Here is a 20,698-nt window from a genome sequence, read left to right on the forward strand (position 1 = left end):
TAATCTTACAGTAATTAAGGTGCCACTATTATGGCAAATTTTGGGACAAGTGATTGCTTTATATGCATGTGAAAATCATGCTTAAAATTCCTTTTCATAAAATTCTTCCTTTATTAACAAAAAGTATCAGTGCTATCTCTTTACTGAGTGTGGAATATTTACCCAAACCTTTCATTTTAATAATAGATCAAGCTAAATCAATCGTCCATTATATTCGCAATTCTCATGAAAATTGTTTTAATCCACTGTAATTTCATTTCTTGAACAGATTCTATACCATGACATTAAAAACATATTGCTGTTTATTCATGCTCACTTTTGATTCATTTAGCTTCTAACACTGGTTGTGGTAAAATCTGATTTTATGGTAAAGGCATTGGCTCTGAAAGGATGAAAGAAGTAACAGAGAACTGGGATACATGAAATAATATGACTTTATTCAAGTTTAAAAATTTGCTGTATATTCCATTTTCAGTCATAATATATACATGGCTGCATAGAGGTGGCAATAACTGTTTATCAACGGACTACGGCTTCCTGAACACTTTCTCCAGCACTGCCATCAATTCTTCAACATAGTCTGAAAAAAGCGTTAGCCCAGTAATTCAAGAAACTGAAAAATGTCATCTACTGCATATATTTATACTGACAATATACCAAAGAAAATCAATGGAATTGGAAAGAAGACTTAATTATTACTCAATTTAACATACATCTAAATCATAGTTTAATAAGTGAATAATAATAACAATAATAATAATAATAACTTTTTTTGCGATATATGATTTTAAATAAGTGCTACAAGAATAATCTGTGTCTTCTTTGTTCTGATTAAAATCTTTCAAGTTCGAGTTGCTTTTTTTAGTTAGTTTCTCCCATCTGTGTGTGTATGTACAGGGCCGGGGATGATGGGGCTGGCTGTATTCCTAGTGATATGTTCACTCAAACTTTAATGTAACTTTAAACATTGCAATTTTATATTACTATACGTGCTTGTATACGAGTGTTATCAGATAGTATCATTTAGTGTAGTAAAAATTCCAATATCTACATACACTTGCCTACATGTCATATACATCATAATAGTGTGTGGCTCTCATATTCTCTCTGATCCATTTCTGTTCTGAACATGCCTGTCTGTAATAATAGTGTCCACCTCCACACTAAAGTTCTGCAGTTTTTATGGTTATAGAAAGTCCTTCTTTCTCCACGTCAAAACTACTCTTCACTTCATTGATCTGAAGAAAAGAGAAAAAATGTGTTGAGCAAAATTAACATTACTTCTATTTCTTAAAATGTGACGTCACCTGTACATAGCTTAAATGTGTTTATCAACGTTTTAAAAATGGACTTATGCATAAGTAACATTGAAAAAGTAAGCTCATTTTCTGGCATGAGTGACGTGTGTGAATGCTGACAAGTACATGAAAGTTTGCAATGCCTTTGTTCCTTCTCTTTACTTGCTGGACATTTACTTTACAACCTGTGTATTAGGTGAAATTTTAGACGTGTATTCTGATCATTGTAGTTTTCACACAGATGAGGATTTCTCATGAATAAAGTGTATCATTGCTAAATAATAACAAGTTCACAAGTGCTTGATCAACCGAGTCAAACGCTTACATAATCATACCGAGTTTAGTACAATGTTATGTGTTTCGTTAGCTTCTTTGTTTTATCTTAATTATCCTGTCAGTCTGACATGGAACAGCAATACTGCATGATGGTGTGTCTAGTTCCTGTAATAAGAGTATGAAAAACGTGTTTCATGCCTTTGCAGTAGATATGGTAGGCACACATGAAGTCTTTTGCATGTCTGAACAACAAATGCACCAAACCTTTCTGCTTACTTTTACAACTAAGGGTTGATCATAAAGTTTGACATATTACCAATACATTATAGTTTATCCGCAATAAAAAAGTTACATAACTTAATTATTGACTCATATGTTGATACAGTCTGTGAGGCCTTATGAATCCATATCAACTATGAAGCTATACAAATCCTGTAAACAGGGAATTAATTCAATGCCACATCAAAATGTACCACATGATATGTCACATCATCTACTGTCTTCGGTTCTCTATAGGGCATTATCTTCCTGGTGCTGGTTCTCAAAATTCTCATTTAGTACCTAAAATAATATATATATATAATTAGAGCCGAATTAGAAGGCAAAATCTTTATACCGACAGCTTTAAAGCATTTTTAAAAAATTCCTTTTAACTATTGTGCTGTATATATTGTGAATAATAATACTATATTCTCCACATTGAACGGACATTAGTATTACACTCACAAGCAATTGGTTGATGGTTTGACTATGACCTAGACCGCCATCTGTTGACAGTTGGTAATTTACTCCCAGTACCTCAACACGAAAGGGGCGGGGTAATTAGCCTTTACAATTAAACACAAACAATACATCAACTATTCGCAACTTTTGGCTTTAGAGGAAAACTTGATCTGTCATTATTATTATTGTTGGACAGGCATGAAAGAAGCATGGGCATGCAAATGATTTTTCCGGGGGGGGGATAATAATGGGAGAGTGGGCAAAACTAATATTTAAGGGTCACACACACACACACACACACACACACACACACACACGCTCGTCATGGTAAATCACTATCAAGTTTGGGGGTAGGGGTGGGGCTATTATGGATTGCAAACACCCTCCACTAAGATTGCCCTCACCGATTGATCGTTCTTTTGCTAGGTATATTTGTGGGGAGGGTTAGATTATCGGGCTTGGCCAACATGGATATGTGGGAAAGCTTGCCGGTAGCTTCCCGTGGGTCTGTGCTTCTTCCAAGGGTTATCCCGAGTTCTTCCTCCACCAAATATACTGGCGGCCATGAATAGCCCACCATGTGCTGAAAATTTTGCCCAATAAAATTACTTGCTACAGATTTATTTACTCGTTCTTCACGCACACACGGCTCATCTACTCGTTCTTCACGCACAAACCAGCTGAATTCTCCTAACCTATTCATAATACTTACTCGTGCAAAAGATGACACCGTTGATGTAGTCTTTTAGTCCACGGCCATTATAAGCAGCCAACAATTGCGATATTGTAATGGAACATGCATAGCAGAAAATATATGTTTCCTGTTGTTCTTGAAATAATTGTATTATGTAATAAACAACACGTTTCCGTCTGTACATATTAGTCATATAGAAACCTTGAATGTAAATCCTCAGTTGCACTTGTCAACATGCAAATTCAATTAGTGCACCTCGTGCACAACATGCCATTACGCTGGCTAGTTAATCATATAGGAGCGGTACATTGTTGTTTTCATTTAAAAGAAACATTTTATTGCAATTTTATTCTAGATTGCCTCAAAGTAAAGAATTTAAAGACTTGTTCTTTGGCAGCCGTCCAGTCTATGTATGTATAGTTATCTTTATCCTTATTTCTAAATACCATGTCATTTGCTTCTCTGAATTTTCTTTAACGCAAATCTTTACACAAAACATCAACAGAATATCAAAAAACAGCCCTTACATATCTCATCTTTATTTTCCTCACTGAAATGTAGATAAGCATTCGGTGTTCAACCTTTGAATTGATTTTTATGTTTGGTGCATCCAAAATAATATCCCACTTCTATGTAGTGGCCTGCTCCATTTAGCCCATAATTGTTATAGACTTTTGGATTATTTCACCCATAAGTTTGTATTACCTACCACATCCAATCCGACAGATTCTAGAACAGTATCCAATCTGGTCGAAGGGTTTTCTATCTCACCTACCCTATCCTATTCGAGTAGGATCATAGACTGGCGAATAAGTGGCAAGCATATTAAACGTGCTACCAGAAGGGTTCGTGGTCGAATCCCTCAATCGGATCAACCTGATTCGGCTTTCTTTACATGTCACTGGGCAAAGCAGTTTACATGTCTCGGCAGTTTACATGTAGCCTGTATGTGTTGATATGTCGTAAATCACACACACACACACACAGCTTCAACCGGACATGCTTTGGTGCAGAAATAAGTACACATAAATTTTGATTCTCAAAAGAGAACAAATTAAGGTCAGACCAAACAACAAGTTCACAAAATGAGAAAGTAAAACTAAACAAAACGACAACAACACAAACCTTATGAGGCTATAAACTGGCTAATATGACTATTTCGTGACGTATGCTGTAGGAAATGAAGATTGAAAACTCAATATATCTTAAACAACCACACATTGCCAAGATTAAAAGAATATCAATGTTCTGGTTCAAACAGGATGGTAAATCAATTTCACTGGTTTGTTAGTGGGGGAGGACTGTGCACTGGTTATTCATACGTGAACACAAATAACATCATTTCATCGTAGCATTGTTATTTGCTGACACAAAACATTGCATCGTGGATTTGAGATCTTATTTATTTTACCATCGCTTATAATTTAAAAGTTTTAACAAGATCTAGTATTAAAAAAAAAACTTCACCCAAGATAAGAATATTATCCTTCAGCACGTCACGTGCTGCCCCTAAAATACTTCGATCTTGCAAACACGAATCTAGTCATGATTCATTGTTTGTTTGCTTGATTTTTTAAATAAAACAAGTAATCTTGTTATGCAATACAACTCAATTATGCAAACGCGCAAATCTCTTACATAACCTTGACTGATTATGCTTTCATGTTGATAGCGCTCTAAACTTTACAAGGTAATGTAAATGGACAAGGAAGAAGTTATTACCGTGCCAGGACATTACAAATTAAAGTAAGTGAAGAAGAATTACGTATATGCTTTAAAATAAACTAATTTATAGGTGTAGTGTGCTTATTTGGCGCCTTTAAAGTCTTTAAAGTCCTATCCACCACTATCTACTTTAAAGTCCTACCCACCCCTCTCTACTTTAAAGACCTATCCACCCCTCTCTACTTTAAAGTCATATCCACTCCTCTCTACTTTAAAGTCCTATCCACCCCTCTCTACTTTAAAGTCCTGTCCACTGCTCTCTACTTTAAAGTCCTATCCACCCCTCTCTACTTTAAAGTCCTGTCCACTGCTCTCTACTTTAAAGACCTATCCACCCCTCTCTACTTTAAAGTCCTTTCCACCCCTCTCTACTTTAAAGTCCTATCCACCCCTCTCTACTTTAAAGTCCTATCCACCCTTCTCTACTTTAAAGTCCTATCCACCCCTCTCTACTTTAAAGTGCTATCCACCCCTCTCTACTTTAAAGTCCTATCCACTCCTCTCTACTTTAAAGACCTATCCACCCCTCTCTACTTTAAAGTCCTTTCCACCACTATCTACTTTAAAGTCCTATCCACCCCTCTCTACTTTAAAGTCCTATCCACCCCTCTCTACTTTAAAGTCCTATCCACCCTTCTCTACTTTAAAGTCCTATCCACCCCTCTCTACTTTAAAGTCCTATCCACCCCTCTCTACTTTAAAGTCCTATCCACCCTTCTTTACTTTAAAGTCCTATCCACCCTTCTCTACTTTAAAGTCCTATCCACCCTTCTCTACTTTAAAGTCCTATCCACCCTTCTCTGCTTTAAAGTCCTATCCACCCTTCTCTACTTTAAAGTCCTATCCACCCCTCTCTACTTTAAAGTCCTATCCACCCCTCTCTACTTTAAAGTCCTATCCACCCTTCTCTATTTTAAAGTCCTATCCACCCCTCTAAGTCTCAGGGTTGAAAGCAGCATATTGGGTTGCTGACTAAACAGGTGGTGTGGCAAACCATTTACGCTAAATTGCAATTATATATTTATAAATGCATACACAAATGATCAGGCTACTAGATGTCTAAAAGTATGGATAGATGATGAGGCTAATGATGTATTCAGCATATTGCTTTCTAAATGGAGATAACACCTGTGAAACACCTGACACAAAAATCCTTAAATTCCTAGTAAATTTTATTTTCATCCAAACGTTGTTTAGACGCAGCATGATCTGTCATGGAAATCACACACACACACACACACGAGCGCGCGTGTCTGACAGGGTTAGTGTTTAATAATGGTGTAATTTGTAGCGTCAGTTTCGCAGAACGTGTATATTTTCAAGGTAAATGCTAGTTGAATAATGGTTTCCCTTTTTCTTATTTCAGTAGAATTTATGTTAGTATAAACATTTTCAGTAGGGATAGCATACTCAGTGAAACACATGGCCATTGTATTTACACACTGGCAACATTGCCATCAAAAATGATGTTAAGCATAAAGCTAGACATTTTCGTTGCGGATAACACACACATATTATTGACAGTAACGAACTGGCATATCTAGAAAATTTTGCATGGGTTTTTATTTTGAAATATGAAAAACACATACATAAATTTACATATTCATTGGGAATGTCGGTCTTATTTGCATGATTGATATACGTGACTAAATTGTATCAAGTTGCTTTCAGATTAAAACAGATCAACACATTCAAAACGTAATACAGCGATTCCATATAATTTATCAATTAATTTAGCTTGAAGATTCTGATAAAATTCACGGAAGAAAATATTTAGTTTCCCTCATGTTAATGTAAAACCAAACTCTATCAGGAATATGTATCCTTTTAGCTCCAATTGTATACCAGGTTTATTTCGTCATTTTTCAGATGATAATCCAAATATTGTGAGTGCGATTCTGTGCTTTTTCTTTTTCAGTCGCATCAAAATAGAATTTTTGGCCAAAATTCGTATACAATTATTTATAAATTGAAACACAAAGTAACAACGATTCCACACCAAAACTTTTAATAGTCATACATTCTTAGTCCAGATATACTAGTCACTTAAGAATACCATTTGAATCCAAAGGCTCTGCAAAACCATACGTTTGTAGTATATTTCTCATTTCTAAGACAATAACAGCAATTTGTATAACTATGCTCATTTACTTGTTGCACCATGATTGATAGCCATGGTTTTAGTAAAATAGTGTCGAAATACCTGACTAGAAGTAGTATGTTGTGTTACATGCTTCACCCATTATACAAATACCAGTCCTTTTATCGAACGTGACTTTAATTATTTTACTCTTTTGTCTGGCTTCCCAGTTTGTACAATAAATATCTGTATTATCTAAAAGATTCCTAAACAAAAGGTATTTAATCCTATGTGTTCCTCTAGTGATATTTGTAATATTTAAATCGGAAACGATGGCCAGTAGGAAGGAGCGTGCAATTTAGTAATAACATAAAACTGTCTTTCTTATTTTTTCTTTCGTCTGTAGACTGAATCTATAAGGCTTATGAGACTGTGTTTTCTGTTAATAATTAACACTATATTCTTAGCTGAATTTGCAAAATTATTCTCCTCACAAAGGGTAAACTCTTCTGTAGGCAGCGCTTTAAAACGATCCATAGGTAACGCTTTAAAAATATCTAATAGAAGGCGTCTTCATACCTGCAAATACAACATTACTTGTTAATATACAATGTTAGTGGGTTAACATATAAAAAGGTCTACAAAAATAATTGATGTTGTTTACAGCTTATCAATAACATCTGTAACTTACATAGGTGAACTGTCAAAGTTTAAAGAGAATACTGATTGATGTTTTGTCATTGGAAGACGGTTTTGCTCAGGGAGTTTATTTTAAAAGTAAGCTTGCGTCTTGCCGTAGGCTGCAATAATGCATCAGAAATGAAACCAACGGTTAAAGCTACGAAACAGTCATAGACGTTTAACTGAGCACAAACATTTGCCTGATAAGGAGAAAATGTTTTTTCCAGAGAGTTCAAAGTCTCATGAGTGTGTTGTCAGACCTTTGAACTTACAAAGAATTACGCTTGCTCGTTATTTTACGTTATCGGCGACAAAATAAATATATACACGATGTAAGTAGGTAAATAATGAAAACACTCGACCGATAGTTAAATTTACATTAGTTTAATTTAAACATCTAAAGGAAAAATGAGTTCACGATTAATTCAAAATAGAGCGCTAACGTGATGGCAATATTGACCTTTACTGACATACGCATAAATCTTTCCATGACAGCACGACGCCATGTGGTCCAAGCGTCTTTTATACTCCGCTACATAAATATCCTAACTCGAATTGAAGGAGAACTTTTCAAAAGGCACATTAATATTTGAAATGTACTGCGTTCAGTTGTTTATCAACCTGAAGACTTGAAGTGGAGGAAATGAACAAGTTACAAACATCCAGCATTAATCTTGGCCCTTTCTTATGCATACATCTTGTTTTTTTAAAAGTTGTTCAAGTTTAACAATTGGTTCTCCATCAACAGCGGATATGGTTTTGAAGTTGAATATTCTAGTTCATCTTTCCCCACACTCAATAGACTGCTTGACAGCAATAGACGTTTGCCAGGAAATATTGTTACATAATATGTACAATATTTTTTGGGTTTTAGGCAAAGCGTTGTGAAATATTGAGTACTTGAATGTGATTATATGTATTTCTGTATTCTATTCATGGTATAAATCATGTGTCATCTTCGACTTTGTTACGATTCTATGTTCTTAAATTAATTAACAGAGAAGGGAAAAAAAACACCAAGTTTAGTAAACTCAACAAATAATTTAATTATCTAAGCTATAAAATGAATATTTAAGTGGAACGTAGGGTTCGTGAATTATATCCCAGATAATCATAAATGTTCTATCATGAAAACAATAGCACAGAAGATTCCAAATGAATTCCGAGAGTCTTAAATGTGCTGATATTTAAGATTCATGAATAAGTTGAGGTATCACGGTTATATAATCCCGAATGTCTTTGATTGAATTCACAATAGTCCCCAAATAGTGTTTTAGTCCAAAGTTTCACTGCGCTCTTTATTTTTTCAACGAAAAATATGAACAAGTAATTCCTCTCAAACTATATATGAACACTACTAAATGTGATTCATCAGAACTGTTAAAACATGAATACAGAACTTTCTTTATTTCAGATCCTATTATCCATATATAAAAACTTAAGACACTATAAGATGACCAGGATGTGGGCAATAAGTTGGCTTCCAGAACATTCTAAGGCTAGAATCCAATACCGGTAAGCAACTTAATTATAACTTATACAAAATTAATTAAACAATAGAATTTCCAAGGGAGAAACCAAGGTCCTGCACTCAAATCCAGGTAAACATACTTTTTTGAAAAATTGAGGTTAGTCATATAGGTCCAAACTCCTACCATATAGGTCAGACAATGGTCAAGCATATAATGCAGATAAACTATACATAACAGTAAATTATGACACCAAATCCACACATAACAAACATTTTTATATGCACAATAGCCCCACTAGTATGAATCCCTCGATTATAAAGTTTAATTTAATTTCTTAAGAGTACTCAACAAACTGCACCGTGTATTAAAAAAAATAACATAGAGATTTATACACTTCCGTGACAGAGGTATTTATAAATAACTGGATTTGTGATCTAGCGTTTAACTTCAATGTAAACTACTTATCTAAATTATCTAAAATGAAGTTCTTTTGTCGCTCAGAGTTTATGACAATGCCCGAAACCAGCTATGCAAAGACAAGGTAACCTGATTCAAAATTCAAGTTTCTTCTCTGTACAGTATTCAGCATATCTCGTTGGCAACTATCAAAGTCGTGACGTATATTTGAAACACTCACCAAACCGAATGTAAAATACTGATCTAAATCCATTTAATTTTGATGTTGTCGACTTAAGGCAACGCTCTTCAAACTATACAGTTTAATTGCGTAATTAGAAAATTCTAGAATAATTACGGGATATCTTACTCATTATACAGAATAACCAGTATATAATTTCTAAAGTACAACAGAGTAACCAGTCTATAATTTCTAAAGTACATGAAGAGTATTACGAAACTTTGGAAGCTGAAAGAATGATGAAATTGGGTGTTTGTTTTTGGAATTAATTTTCCAGCATATAAAGTCAATGTAGCTTTATGTCATTATTTATGATTTATGCCAATATCACATAATAGTTTCATAATAGTTTCTGCTCTGCACAATGCACATTAAATAGATTATAATGCGAATTAGGCTAGGAACTCGAGACAGTTGGTTATGATTTAGAAAGGGGTAGGTACTATGTGAGCCAATCTCGGCCTCGAAACAGAGCCGGAAGAATATCGCATGTATAAAAGATGCCCCTTCTCTTTTTCTCTTCTTTTGATATGTATTTAATTTTTATCTATAAACGCTTTTAATAGGAAAAGTAAGTATCAAAAGCAAACAGTTTTCTTCTCGTTGGGCACCTGTATTCACGGATCATACATACGTTCGCTAAAAAGCTTCTCACACGCGAATTGCCGGAACATGTATATCCTAAACTGTGTGTTGTACTCAGTATGCATACCAATTCAATGGCAAACTTACAAAGTTTATTTTCTTTCCTGACATTGTTTAAATGCTTTGTTTATATCTAGTTCAGGTGGTTACGTCTGACATCTTTCATTTTGTTTTAAACCATTTTGCACATGCTAATGTTTAGTATTGTCTTGCTGTCAAACTCTTACCAGAATCGTCTTAGAAAAGTCCATGTATGCTTTTTCTTGATAATTTTTTTCACCGACAAAAATAAGTGTGCAAACTTTGTAAATTAATAATTGCCGAATGCTGCTACTCTCAGTAAAGAATAGTTAAAATTATTAAAGATGTCAGCGTCCACAATTGTTTTTTATCCTACAATATCATACTTTTATTAGAATTTTTACAAACGACAGAGTGAAACAGAGTGCAATAGTTTTAAAGCATGCAGCACGAGACACACTTTCTGCAAAATGTATAACACTGTCATGTTACTTTACCGACTAAGGATATCAGTTTTGATGCATTTACTGCCAAGACAAAGAGTGAGCAGGCACCCGGTATCTTATAAATAGTTCTAGAGTATGGATGGAATGAATCAGAAATAATACGACAGATACATACAAGTGTGCGCACAGCTCCCTCTCCCTACGATTGTATCATCGACATAATTACTGCGACATAAACTACTAGAATTCAACATTATCTCATTAGTTTTATTAAAATAAATAGCCGGTGGATTTTACCTCCTACGTTCCTGTACATTCAGTGATCAAAATAATCGTGAAACGGCGTCAGATTTAATTTTTTTTTTTGAAATTTGTCCCATATTTATCATTTAAATTTTGAATTAAATGACTAGATAATTAAGGATGGTCCAGATAAACAACACTAAAATAATTTCTTTTTTTTAGCTTGAACTTTATATTCCTAAACCCTTGTGCTTTTAAACAACGGTCATATGTAACATGTGTCTTTTTGTTAGCATGTAAACGTAGAAATTAACTTTGAAAGGACCCACGTCACCTCTTAATAATGTTAGATTAAACCATTAACCAAACAAATCAGAAACATTTCAGGTCTGATAAAAGTCAAATATGCTTTACGTGTGCATCAACATGAGTCCATAATTAACACGAATTTATAGCTAGTTTGTTATCAAAAGTCAGCCCTTATCCAACAATGTCTTTTATTCCATGCAATTATGAAATTCTTGTCTGTAACCTATTCTTCATCTCTAATGCTGGTTATTTCAAAGGAATGTGTCTGATGTATGTCACAATCATCTTATGTGTTCCTTGTATCAGAAATGTCAGCTTAGATGTAGTGAGCACTCAATCGTTATAGAGTTGCAAGGTGCCAATGAACGCTGACGGATATCAGTTTTCCTCCTTCTTCACACAGTCCACATTCGACAACGAAAACGTTAGATTAATAATAGATTACTCGTTCATACTTTTATATTCAGAACAATACGAAATTGGTTGTCGCATGTGAACCACCTATTTTTTTTTAATAGCCCCAATGTTTGTACAAAAAGGGATATTTTACAATCAAATGTTACGTCATGAGCCAATGCGTATCATGTCATATCAAAATAAGTTTTAAACGTCAATTTCAATTTTAGGTTTTTAAAACAATAATCAGTATATGGTAATGGTATTATCAGAGAAACTACATGTTTGTAAATTGTGTGAAGTATTTGGACCAAAAACACCAATATAGTATCTATCCTTTTTTAAATACGTTCTGGTTGAAATGTACGATGTTGTTTAAACCAGTTGTAATCGTTTAAATATTTTACTCCCTCTTAGACATACTTAAAATGAAATAAAACTCGCATTCGATTTATCTCCACTTCCTGTACGAACACGTTCTATCGTGAAGATTTACTCTTTTGTTTGCTATGTATCAGTTCCAGTTCTTAATGTGTGAAATGTTAATCATAAACCTTAGGATGCTATTCTGTGTGTTTTGTTTCGCAAGACATCAAGAGAGAACTCATGGCAAACATCGTTTTGAATTTAACTGAAAACAATTACATTTTTATAAACAAAACTTCCACCACATCTACCCAGCTATAATGATACTCTACAGTGTTTCTGACCGAGCTATTTTGCTTTACAGGTAGTAGCACTTTACTAAATTGTTAATTCTTTCCACCACACCCAACCCGTTAGAAAAAAAAACAAAACATGTCTTCTTCAGCAAAACGATCGAAGGCAAAACTATATCAAATAAATTTACAGCCATGAAAATTTTCAATGCAATTTTCATATTTTCATTGAAAGCAAATTAAAATGCTTTAAAACATTCTGTTGATAAAAGTGGTACATTAGAAAAAAATATGTATAATAATAATTTAACACTAAACCCAAATGGTTACAATAATCAACAACTTGTAAATTACGTTCCTTTCATTTTCAAACGTGTTTTTGGCCTGTTAACACGAGCCTGTTGAATAACAATCTCGTAGATACTTCAATATTAATCATAAGATTAACGTTGTATAGTAAATATGTATACAGTGTCCCATAGGCTTTTAAAGTTCATCAATAGTTTGCGAAAAGACACCCATCCAGCAAACCAAACAAAAAAGCAAACAAGAAAAACAAAAACAAAAAATAAAATTAAAAAAAACCCATATAAAATATAAACAATCAGGTCGTCCGCGATAGTTGGTACATTCGAGGGAAAGATTCATCGGTCGATGTAATTCATACATCAATTAGCCAAAATCATTTGCTGATCAGGAAAGCATGTGCGTTATTGTTTTAAACGGACCATCTTATGACGTTCTTTAGTCAGCGCATTGAATCTATAAATGTTGTTGCTGTTGTTTACACGTTGTTTTTTCTTCTTCTTTCTTCTCTATAAATACAAATTCACTGTCTCATGAGCGAACTTTGAATTTGTTCTGACAAATAGTATACTATACTCAACATAATGATTTAAAGTATGTCCAATCGAAAATGCCTTCATATGTCCGTATACATCAATATTTCAATGCCATCGGTAGACAAGGCTCTGTACTAGATAATTGCTGTTGTTGACAACTTTTTGATAACAGCTGTTTTTTGCCTAAGTACACTGTCAAAATTTAACAAGAATATTGATTGATCTTTTGTCTATGTTTGACGGTTACGGCTAAGAAAAATTTACATAGCCAAATTTATATCATGCCGTAGGCTTGATTAATTGATCAAAACAGAAACACTTCCTGAAGTTACGTAACAGCGTGCATTCAATATTTCCCCAAGGTACAAAATCAGAGGAATCCTAAAATACTGAGCTCGGACATTTACCGGATCAAGGAAACATCCTTTATTCGACGGATTCCACAATCTTTTTTATGTGGAATCATTTTGCTGCTTTAGTATATTTGGAGCAAGTATGACGTTTATTTATTTATTTTAAAATATACGTATCGTTGTTACTTTAAGAACAATACAAGATTTGATAATGTTACTATGGGTTGTTTCCATGCACGTTTTATCACGAAAGACACTGTATTGGTTCGTCTTTCATAAGTTTTTACAGAAATCGATTTTAATTCAAAACAAATAAAAGATTGATATCCTTCATAACCCGTTTAAGTACCTTTACAATTTCCAGCCAGCAGATTATTTTTCATGAACTTAAGTGTGTTTCGTTATGTCTGTGTTGTGAAAAATAAAACTGTGTGCGCTGACCTATTGTTATGCATCCCTTAGTACTTTGGTTAGAACGTTTAATACACCCGATCTCGACACAGAGAAATACACAAGTATTAACTAGTGAGAATTGTGACTGAGGAACGGAGTATAATTTGTTTATGGAACACGTCTGCTCTTTCCTTGCGAATACATGGCACCATTGAATTGTAAACTATGCACTTATTTCATTATCTACGATAATTAATTGAACGTACACACTATTGCTTTAGTAACTCGACATAGATTATAACTGTACTATTAATAGCTCAGTATAAATTATATATTATTCAGTATCGTATTAAAGAGTTTGCTGCTATTAAATAATTAATTGTATAAAATATATTTTATTAGTGTTTAGTTTGTCACCATTGCTTGTTCTGACAAATGGTATAAGTAGTAAGGTGGGGTACATTAGCGTCAATGGGAATTAGCATTACAGAGACCCCTGGGTCAGATTAGCGTCAAGGGAAATTTAACATGGAGAAAAATCGTGGGTCAGATTAGCGTCAAGGGAAATTAACATGGAGAAAAATCGTGGGACGGTTTAGCGTCAAAGGAATTTAAACAGGGTGGGACTTTATAGCGTCAAGGGAAATTGAACATGGGATTTTTTTTTTTTTTAAATTTTTTTAAAAAAGGGGTAGGCAATGGAAAGGCTATCTCTTTTCGAGAAATATGGCTGGCCCTGAAAAGGGCCTTTGGGTTTTCTTCTTCTTCTTCTGCTTCTAGTTTCTTCTTTTTCTCCACCAAGTTCTTATTTTATCTCCAACACTCTTTCTCTTCTTTTCTTTCTTTTTTTTCTCCTGCTCTTCTTTCTTCTTCTTCTCTTCCTCCTCTTCTTTCTTCCTCTTTTCATTTTCTTCTTCTTTTTCAATTTTTTCATTCCATGCTCTCATCCTTATCCTTTCCTCTTCATCCTCCTTCTCCTCCTTTATTTCTTTCAACATATCACTGATGATTACCTTCATTTTTCGTAAATTGTTTATCTCCATCTTCACTCGATGGGGACTATAAGAATAGTGATCCTCGTTTAGGTTAACCAACATTTGCTCTATCATTCCTAAATTATCGAGGACGTTTTGCAATTTTTCCATTTTGTCCATTTGGTTAGAAGCCATCTTCTTTTTTATTCTTTGCAGAATGGTTTGAACGACGAATACTGTGGGTTCTTATACGAAAAGCGCGGACGTGAAGGAAAACATCCCCCTACTTTTTCATTTCATATAATAAAACCCAAACTATACTCTTCACATACGCTAACAAACAATAAACAAAATCCATAATCTACTATCCACACAATCGTACGTGAGCGCTTACAAAACCCAAACTATACTCTTCACCTACGCTAAGAAACAATAAAGAAACCCATAATATTCACACAAACATACCTTAGCTCTTACAAGCACCAACACACAAACACATACCCTCACACTATATTAAAAAAGAGTTAGTGTTTATATTCACACTACTCTACCTACACATTGGCAAATTGATGGTTATTTCTTTTCTAGAGTATTGGGTAGCCCTGAAAAGGGCTGTTTTTTTGTTTGGAACTTCATGGACACCTGGTTAATGGTGGCACCTTCCAGGCCTGGCGCCGCATACACATCTTATCCCCCAGTTACTTTTTACCTTTTGGGGGGAGAGAGCAGAGGCAGGATATGTCGCTTCAGAATCCCAATTTTCGCTCTCTGGGATTCTGAAATTTCTTCTTCTTCTTCTCTCCTTTTCCTCCTCCTCTTCTTTGTATCTTCTCTCCTCCTCTTTGTATCTTCTTTCCTCTTCTTCTTTATATCTTCTCTCCTCCTCTTCTTTGTTTCTTCTTTCCTCCTCCTCTCTTATCCTTCCCTCCTCCACAATGGCTTCCGCGGCCAGTTCATTTAATATGCGCCTGGCATATTCCAGATGCACATGAAGTTCCAACAGTTTCTCCAGTCTCGTGTTCATTTTTGGTGTTGATCAATCAACAAGGGTAGCTGGACTGCCGAACGAGTTTCAATTTATAGTGAAAGCGCGGACGTGAACGAAAACATCCCCTAAAAACATAAAATTGATCTTACCTAGATGATGACCATAAAACAACGCGTCGACCTAAAAGAAACACTCACTTACTTTTTTATGCTACCCATCCCTATTTTAAAATTTTTTATAAATCACTTCAATAGACTATCCACATACGCAAAGCAATCCAATCTAACTCCAAATATACACCTCAAACACCAAAAAAGACATCATTTTAATCTACTATCCATACCAACTTACTTAACCACTTACAAACACAAACACACAAACACATACCCTCACATTTTTTTAAAAAAGAGTTATTGTTTATTTTTACACTACTCTACCTACACACATTGGCAAATCGATGGTTATTTCTTTTCTAGAGTATTGGGTAGCCCTGAAAAGGGCTGTTTTTTTTTGTTTGCTATGGCATTCTTTTTAGTTTCTAAGAATGCGATGTCCTCTGAGGATAGACTTTCTGGCGATAGGTCTGCTTCTTCGGAAAGAGAAGAAGAACTCTTTGGTGTCGATACGACAATCGACAAAGCCTCTGTCAGCTTTAGGTTGCTGCTGCTGCTCTTGTTGTTGTTGTTGCTGCTGTCTCTGAAGTCTGTACTTCTCTGTCCATTCTTCTTTTTCCCTGTTCATTTCTTCTCTGAAGAGCTCTTCTATCAGGTCTTCAGTGATTTTTAACAATCTCACATTCTCTTTTTCTTCTCGCTTCGGTATCAGACTGTGTCTGACCCTATGCAAATTCACGTAGGCTTCGTTGAGTTTAGCTAGTTTGGAGCACATCTTCTTAGGAGGATGAGTCGACAATGGCTGGTTAGACTGGAAACAACCCGGTTCTTAAAGTCAAAGCGCGGACGTGAAGGAAAACATCCCCCACACGGTTTTTGAGTCGCAACGTTTAGTGAGTGTCATGAGAGGGATAGTAAGAAATGAAAGAGCATCAATCCAACATTCTTATAGCTAAACAAAAGACAAAGGCATTTTTTTCAAAACACAACATTTTTTATTCAAAAATCATTTAACACTAAACAACAACTCTAACATTTTTAACAATAATCCAACAATATAACATCAAACAATTTTTTCAAAACACAACATTTTTTATTCAAAAATCACTTAACACTAAACAACAACAACTCTAACATTTTTAACAATAATCCAACATCATAACATCAAACAATTTTTTTTCAAAACACAACATTTTTTCCACAGTCTCCTCACATTCCATCTTTAAAGTTTCTCCACTAGGTAAAGAGGGATAACAGTGTTCCATGGTTTCTAGTAATCTAGGATGACTTCTCTCAAACTGTTGATTTCTATGGTATTATCGAATTCTGCATACAGGATGACGTTCACCGTTTCATCAGGGTCTCGGTCTTTAAACTGAATTTCCACACGAATCTGGCCGGATTTTATAGGGTGGAAATGTCCCTCGTCGCTGCCTTGGTCTGGAGTGAAATCGAAAGCCCACAAAGCGTAGCCTCCTGCATAATCATCGTACGTAATACCGTGACTGGTATTGGTTCCTAACTGTCCGGTGGCTTCGTACAGGGACAAGTACGATCTCAAGTAATTCTTCTTGGTAAAGTCAGGTTCGAAAGGTCGGGTACACAAGGTCTTGCCATCGCGACTGACTTCGATTTTGGACACGCCAAAGTGTTGAAAGTAGAAAGGATTTTTTTCGGCAGCTCCGTTGAAGGCTGTATTCTCGACGATACCAACGATCAAACGTTTGGGTAACTGTCCTTGGAACAGATGATCTTCGATCATGGATCGCTGTCCCTTGGGAATGGTGAAGGTTTTCACTTCCAGGCGTCGTATGGGATACTTGGCAGTCGTTCTGCTCAACGTCTGACTGATGTCGTTTCCCACTTTAGGTAACACTTCCACACGGCGTACGTAGAGTCTGGCTTCTAGGATTTTGGTTTTGTAACCGTCACTATCAACCATCAAATGGAAAGCGGCACTGCTACGATTCAGTCTCAGGCGGACATCCACCCCGTTCAGCAAATACTTTTCTTGCAACCACATGTCCAAATGCAAACGATCCATCAGTTCTAAACTTGTGTCGGCTCCCGTGATTCTCTTTCTTCGTTCTACAAATCCATCATTGTTGTCTTTCTTTTCATCAGTTTCCAATATTTCAAACTTGGTAGGTTCGTCAGCTTCCCATACCACACGGGCATTGAGATGAGTGTTCTTGGCATCTATTCCGTACGTCAAGAGATTTTCCAGGTAGGCACGTTTCGGGTAAGTATCCATGCTGCTACTGACCAGTTTGTTATTCAAGTACAAGTCCACTCCACTGAACAAGGAATGCATGAAATTGTTGACGGGAGCTACTGCTTCATCGTCTATAGGACCTCCAGTCTTATCTAGAATTTTGACTTTCAGGTACAAGTAACTGCTATTCAGATCGATGTAATCTTCGGGCTGTCCTTTGATTTCAAACTCGATGAGAGCGGAATCGGTCAGTGAGGAGACGGGGTGAAATTCCACCCACTGGGATTCTTGCATCGTCATCATCGTGGGGGGCAAGGCAAACAGATCCAGTTCCGTCTTGGAACAAGCGCAAGATTCTCGGTGCATCATTTTTTTGTCTCTTTTCTCAATAATCGAAAACGTCTAAGTCTCGAACGGTTCTTCTTTTCTTGGCCTTTCTCGCTTGAAGTCTGGTGAAAGGGTGTTTTCTTCGTCGTCTCTTTCTGCCTTGTCCTTGCTGAATGCCTGACTCGGTAGCGTGCAGGGCATTTATAGGTGTTTCTCGTTGGCCTAAAATGTCTTTGCCCGTTTGCAGCAAGACATTTTTGCCTGCCCTCATGAAGGCTTCTTTAGGGTTTTGTTTGTCGATGATGACATTTTGGAGAAATTCTTTGCCTTGCGTCAGTGCCGCATCTTTCAAGGCGTGCAATCCGCGTGTCACCATCGGTTTCAACACCGGGGCCACCGAACGAAAGGCCGATTTTAACATATCTCCTAAGCCGTGTCCTCGCTGTCGAGCAACCCCTCGGTACACTGGATACATGACTTACGAATCGTGAGAAAACCGTTTTCGAAAATGGAGTTTCACCGTGACTTTTCCTTTGGTGAATGGAATATTTTGTCCCAAATCTCCTTTTATAGTAATGTTGACCGTGTCCAAATACGACTTACTGACAGGCAAATAGTGAGGATGTACAAATTCGCGGTGGACGTGGTAAGTGTTTCCACCTTCCTCGTCAGTGTTCGTGGCAGAATCCACTTTGAAAGGAATGACACGCAGTAACGGTACGGAGGTGTGTCCCACCACGTTATACTCCACCACATCGGAGTACACGAACATCAAATTCAGTCCTTGGTTCAGTTCTACCGGGGCACGAAATAACTTGCTAAAAGACTCGTTGTCGTAAACGATGGGTAATTCGCTTTTCTTCATCATGCTCATTCTCAGGTTCATGTCTCCGCCCAACATGTCATACAATTTAGGACAAAATAAAATGGACAGGATTTTACTCCGTTCAAATTTCATCAAGAAGCGACGAGCTGTTTTGTGGTACTCCATGGTGACACTTTTGTTAACATGCTCCAAAGCTTTCAGAAACACGACATTAAACCTGGAGGCTATGGTGCTGACCAAATGTTGACCACTAAAATAATAGCCTGGGGAAATGAACAAGTGATAGGTGGTGTACTTTTGTGTACGGGTTTTCTTGTCATATTTGACATTGCTATCCATCCACTGTTGCAATTGTTCGTCATGAACTTCCACATCAAAAAAATTTTGATTGGGAAGGACATTGAGGACTTGGGTCGGGTGAATCATTTCTACTAAAGCCACTTCCCAATGGGCTTCGTGATCTAAGGGGATGGCTTGAGGTAATTTGGCCGTGTAACAGCACAACGTGTTCTTGGGAAACACCTCCATGGAACTGTCACTGGGTAAGGTTAAGTAAAATTGGTTTTGGTGACTCATAATTCCAGAGTTCTGTGGCTGTCCGAGGGGTTAGTGGAAGTCAGAGGCGTGTCTCCGCCCAAAATGGGGTTCTGGTTGTGGTTGGAGTGGTGACTGGCACTGGCACTGGACACAAGGTTCCCGTGGTTCCCGTTCGAGGTGAATTTCAGGGAGGGATTAGGAAGCAGGTAACCGATGCAACTGCTCAATAAAATGGTCCACAATTGTTTGTCTCCTTGTTGCAAACTCAAATTGGCAATGGCTGCCCCGATGACACAATACACCACGAAGATTTGGCAGAAAAAGACGATTTGCTTTTTAGGCACACGTTCTCCACACCACACCCACAAGGGTTGTTTTTGTAAATCTTGCACAGAAGAACTAGGTGAGGGAGGAGTGGTCGACGTAGCTGCGTCTGCTGTGTGAAAGGGCATGATGGTCACTTCTTTTTATAGTCGATGACTTGCGAAGCGTCGATCCAAGAATCAAAACTGGGTGGATATCCTTTCCGACGTACTTTGACTTCTTTGACACGTCGTTTGCCCACTTTACGGGTTCTGCGTTCGAGAATGCTTTCGATGTCGTACACGTCGTCTTCTTTTTTGGTGACACGTTGTAACTCGGGCAAATAAAACGTTCCTTTGAGCACTTCTCCGTTCATGTCTTCCAATTTATAGACGGCAGGATGACGGCCATGCACTCGTCCAGTGACGCGAAACAATTCGGTCGTCCAGTTAGGTAAGTAACCTTTGTCGAAAGTGCGTTTGGTTTTGCCAATGCGCACCCAATCTCCTACGGCCAACATTC

The 20,698-nt window shown here is 36.4% G+C and overlaps 1 long non-coding RNA gene across 3 annotated transcripts in view; it reads right to left on the reverse strand.

Annotated features, from left to right (window-relative positions):
• Nucleotides 1-416: 416 nt before the first annotated feature.
• Nucleotides 417-20,698, reverse strand: part of LOC149780061 (uncharacterized) — a 45,223-nt gene continuing 24,941 nt past the window's right edge. The window contains exons 1-4 of one of the 3 annotated variants that reach the window (XR_016414992.1): nt 3,010-3,174; nt 2,048-2,135; nt 1,056-1,238; nt 417-580 (exon numbers count right to left, since the gene is read on the reverse strand). This is a non-coding gene — a long non-coding RNA (uncharacterized LOC149780061). Of the gene's footprint in view, nt 581-1,055; nt 1,239-2,047; nt 2,136-3,009; nt 3,175-20,698 lie in introns of those variants that run through there. The other 2 variants (XR_016414994.1, XR_016414993.1) reach the window with 2 other exon arrangements.

This window comes from Sinohyriopsis cumingii, chromosome 16 (genome assembly GCF_028554795.1).
Source record: "Sinohyriopsis cumingii isolate HCF-2022 chromosome 16, ASM2855479v2, whole genome shotgun sequence".
Lineage (NCBI taxonomy): Eukaryota > Metazoa > Mollusca > Bivalvia > Unionida > Unionidae > Sinohyriopsis > Sinohyriopsis cumingii.